General features: G+C 37.2%; 1 pseudogene; it reads right to left on the bottom strand.

Annotated features, from left to right (window-relative positions):
* Window positions 1-4261: 4261 nt before the first annotated feature.
* On the bottom strand, window positions 4262-4380 carry LOC120590186 (uncharacterized; annotated as a pseudogene).
* Between the last annotated feature and the right edge of the window lie 1018 nt (window positions 4381-5398).

Below are 5398 nucleotides of genomic sequence, written 5' to 3'. Positions count from 1 at the left end.
TGTCAAAACTATCAGGATTTTTTCACAGGTGACAAAGACATAGCTCATGTTCTTTTCAAACTCAGTGTCCAGCAGTGGGACCTATAGCAGATGTCTGAAGCAAGGATTTGGATCAGAACATAATGGAAATCATTTTTTTTTCCTCTGAGTAACGCAATTTAGAAATGATATTTTCTTCTCAAAGTAGATGTAGCATATAATACTTATAAAGTATTAAAACAAACTCTAGTGTGAATTTTGAAGAATTGTGGTCTCTACATAATTAGAGGAATTTCATAGTTACAAAAGAGTAAAGTTTATGGCAGTTTGTTTTTAGAGAGAACCATCATAAGCATCAAGCATTTCATAAATAATTTAAATTTAGTTCAAAATCCAAAAATGACTCTGTTATGAATAAAATACAGTAAAAGCTGTGACAAAAACTGAAGCATGCTGAGTTATGTCCCCATCGGGTGGTCAGAGGGGCACAATTAGGAAAAGAATATCAGTAGACTGAACAGGTGGAGCTTGTAAGGAATAAAAACACGAGAGGCTAGATCTGAGCTCTGCAACCAGACTAGAAAGATAAGCAGGATTCAGATGTAAATAGATCAATGAGTCTGATTAATACTATGTGGTTTAAATGTAATTCTGTACACCTGAAGTGTGATTAAATTGAACATGGGGTTTAAGAAGAAATATGAGTAAGACAGACAAAGGTAAAAGTTGAAAATGCCCTGGCACACTGAACTCATTAAGTTTGGCTGGAAAAATAATGTTCAAACTTGGAAGCCTGTGGAAAGCTTCCGATCTGGGTGAGATCAGAAGTGAACTGCATAAAGCCCTACTTAGTAGACTAACCTAAAAAGGAACACTCTTCCTTTTTCATTAAGCATTATATTGGAATTGAGTAAAAGGGGAAGGAGGGAATGGAAGAGAGAAATCCTAAACTAATAAAGCGACTAGGCAAATCAATGAATTATGGCTGACTCTTATAGCAATTCCCAAAGTCAAGTAGAAAGGTGTGTGTATGTCTAATTGATATAGCAACAGAAAATGGGATAGAACTTACAAGCTGAATATAACCTAATTGATGTCTTACTAAAACAGAAAACATCAACAAATCTTCAGAGGCTTACAACAGGATCCAGAGTCTACAATATATAATGTTCACAGTGTCCAGGTACAATTCAAAATCTCTCAATATACATGCTATCAGGAAAATAGGACCAATTCTCAAGGGTTGGGGGGAACATTCAACAAATGCCAGTCTCAAGATGGAATTATCAGCAAAGACCTTAAAGCAGCTATTATATCTATGCTTCATAAGGTCAGAGAAAACACATTTAAAATGAATGAAATGACATAAATTCTCATCAGAGAAATTTAAAACAGAAGAAAAGAACCAATTGAAAATTATTCAACTAAAAAACACAAACCGAAGGGAAAAAGAAATCAGCAGAGGGACTCAATATCTGTAAGATAAAACCCACCCTCTGGGAGTTCCTGCAGCCTGAGGACCATCTCAAACTCCTTACTCCCCGAACCCTCTGTCCCAGCTCTTTGCTGTCCATGAATATGTCTTGGCTCATTCCTACTTCATTACTCGTGCTCATTCTACTTTTCCAGCTATAATTTATTCTTCTCATCTCTCTGCATGTGAGATTCTAAATTTCCCCTCCTGTGTGAATTCTTCCCAGCCCACTTCTACTAACAGACATCTCTTTCACGTTTGAATTGTTTCATCACATACACCTGGCAATTAATCATGGTTTACCTTAGGGTATCTCTTGCATTGCAAAGAGCTCCCTATCAATTCATTGTTATTTTTCTTTTAACTGTCTTTTCCCCAATCTTAATCAGTGCTTCTTAATTAACAATAGATTCTATATATACGATTGCAAAAATTTGACTCTTTCTTTGAGGAATCATTAGTTCTGGCACAGCGCCTATTGTGTTGTGTTTCCACCATTCCTGTAATCAAACACATGGCTGAAAAAATAGAACACTTCCTAACTCATTCTATGAGAGCAGCATTAACATCAAAGACAGACAAAATCTAATATCAAATATCTAATATCAAAGACAAAGACACTAGAAAAAAAAAAACTATAGACCAATAACCTGTGAAAATAAAGGAAACTTCATTTAAAATGGACTCAGGAAAGCCTGAAGGAGGCATATTTCATACACATATCACTCCTTATAGCCTGCATAACCAGCAGGAAGAATACAAGAATTATTTTGATAAGGGAGGACATTGATCACATGGGAACTTCATCTCTTGCTTCTTAGAAATGGCTCACCTATCCTCACTCTGTGAGGCTGTCCATGCCCAGAAAGATGTTACAAATGAATATGGACTCAAACCACCAACATTATAAAACAAGGGGGCAGAAAATAACCCTCATTTTAGAAATTTACCCCCTCCTTCAACCGAACCCTAAAGAAACTCATGAACTGTGTTGAATGGTGGAACTCAGTATTTCTGTTTGTGCTGTTGTCATTAGTTACCTCTATTTCATGTTTACATCTGTTTCATGATTAGATGCTGTGGGAGTGACTACTGAAGAAAATTTGCTGTGTTGCAACTTTTGTTCCTTATGTAACAAAAGCTTAGAAGCTGTTAAAGGAATATTCAAATACATGTTGTATAGAGTACAAACTTAGATTTGTGAAAATCTAAATTGGTAGACCCATTAAAACAAATTGGCCTCCCTAATGTGGGTGCACCTTATCAAATCAAAAAGTTTTAAAAATGTTTAACTTTTTAGAGGCTGGCATGCTTTGGGATTATTAATGTTATACTAAGTTCTACTTTATTAGACATAAGACTGAAGAAAATGGTGAGAAAAATCCTATGAGCCGCTAAGTTAGATAAGGGGATGCCCATGCTTCTGGTCTTAGGAAACAGCCCAAGGTGTTTATATTTTGTTAGAAAGAAGAGTGGGGGTGAGAGGAACTTCAGTTGAAGGGGAAAATAATCAATTGAGGGTATTTTAAGAAAAATGTAAAATAGTCAATTCCTCCTACTCTTAAAAGACACAAAGGCTACTGAAAATATATCCTTTATTTCCTTATCAAGCCTTTAGACAGAAGAAAATAAAACTTGTAGATATCCAGAAACGGGGAAAAGAGGAGAGACACCAAGGGACAGGAAAGGCCATCTCCTCCAGCCTACTCCGATGATCTTTCCTGTACTATAGCTACCATATTTACTTCAGCTACTCAAATTAGTAACATTATCCACGTAAGTTCCTTTGTACTTATCTACAAGTTCAAGCGTTTTTATTAAGAAAATATTGTCACCTATTTTACCCAGGCCTCAGTCTAATTCCTGTTGGTTTCAGTTTCTCCCACCAGCTAAATGATTAGCTAAAGTAACCCTTCATGGAGCTTTTCTTTCACCCTTATTCACCATCCTCCACACTAGTGCAAACTCCCAACTCTAATTCGTTAAGACAATGTAAGTTCCACTCCCAACTCCCTTTGCTCTGGGATATCAGCGTGTTCCACCTGGCACCTGCCTTCGTCTTCCCAGCCTTGCTTTGAGACCTTTATAGAACTTGCACTTATTTATACAGCTGATGGGTAACAGAATGAAATTTGAACAGAGGGTTTTAAATCTGGGTATTTCTCTCCACTACCTTGCTCTTAATTATTCACTTCATTTACAAAGTGAGATTATAAAACAATGGAGTTTTCTGTATGGCTTGTGAAACAGCTATAGGTACCGGATATATGATATAAATGGGAATATATATGCAATACTTATTCCTGATTAGGAAGATTTCTCATGGGTTTTATCAGGTGAGCATTGGTCAGTATTCTGCAGAAAAACGTCAAGTTTTATGCGCTTTTAGATTTTATGTTTCAACTATTGAAGAATAGCATATTTTAAGATTCCAATCCACCCATGAATTTTTTTCTTGCTATTGAGCCGTAACTGGACAAAAGAAATGTGCATTACATTTAATGTAGAATGCAAACAAAACATTAGAGAGCTTAACTTTTGCACAGACAATAAAAGGATTAATTGCATTTGTAAGTACCTTTAAGAAGAAACCTTTAAAAGAAGAAAACAAGTATCTTTAAGAGAAACTAGATTCAAAAAGGGGGAGAGCGAGGGAGGGTATTTTCATCAGTCATATGGGTGACGTGAGCAGTAAATAAACCATAAAGTAGAGGGGTTGAGCCTGGATCAATTACTGAAGAGAAAAAAAAAAGTTTCTAGTTTTAGAGTTCTAAAATTTTATTTTCATTATTTTATTTTTATTATTTATGCCTAAAGCACCTGGTCTTCCTAGGTGGTCTCCCATCCAAGTACTAACCAGGCCCGACCCTGCTTAGCTGACGAGATCAGACGAGATCGGGCACGTTCATGGTGGCATGGTCGTGGACCATGTACCGTGGCTCCACTGGGGCACAAACCCAGGACCTTCTGTGTGTAAAGCAACCATGCTAACCACTGCACTATGGAACCTCATCCTAGAGTTCTAAAATTTTCAAAGTGCTCCTACAGATACCTCATTTTACCATCATGATCCATGCATCAGGCAGAATAAATGTAAGCTTCCCCATCTTACAGAGGAGGAAGCTGAGTCCTATAGTGTCAAAATCCTTTATACAATGTTTCATACCTAATAAATAACAGGGAGCACAAGTAACCTCAATTTTGGTCTAAAAACTTTGGAAACAGCTACCTAGTTCCTCAAAGGCTGCACTGATCTGACAAATGAAAACTTTCCTGGTTGATTTAGGCTAAAGGTAATCCACAGCAGAAGGTTTTTAGGCCAAATTATTAATCAAGATAATCCTGATAATTTTTTACTTACTACATAAATGGCTCTCAGGGATCATACGTAGATAATGAAAAAGAAAAAGCAGCTATATATAATCTTACCAGACTTCCAAGCTGCTGACAACTTTCATTCATTCATATTTATTGAGCAATTACCACGTGCCAGCTACTGTGTTAAATGTTAAGGATTTCATGGTAAGCAAAACAGTTTACCATCCAGTGTGTAGGAAGTGGATGAGTCAGATATATATCGTTTTAAAAAGAAATCTCAAAAGTATGATTACAAACACTGAAGAGCACGAAGAGTGCTGCTATGGTCTGAATGTGTCCCCCCAAAATTCATGTTTAAAGCTAAGCACCAACGTGATGGTCTTAGGAGGTGAGGCCTTTGGGAGGTGATTGGGTCATAAGGGTGGAGCCCTCATGAACTCGATTAGTGACCTTACGAAAGAGGCCCCAGAGAGCTCCCCTGCCTCTTTCCACCATGTAAGTATACGAGAAGTCTGCCACCCAGAAGAGGGACATCACTTAACCATGCTGCTCTGTGATCTCAGATTTCCAGCCTCCAGGACTGTAAGAAATGTTTCTGTTGTTTATAAGCCTGAAGGGAGTATGGCG

This window comes from Pteropus medius, unplaced genomic scaffold (assembly GCF_902729225.1).
Source record: "Pteropus medius unplaced genomic scaffold, Ma_sr-lr_union100, whole genome shotgun sequence".
Taxonomy (NCBI): Eukaryota; Metazoa; Chordata; class Mammalia; order Chiroptera; family Pteropodidae; genus Pteropus; species Pteropus medius.
Note: the sequence above shows the minus strand (reverse complement) of the source record. Positions and strands in the feature narration are given on the sequence as shown.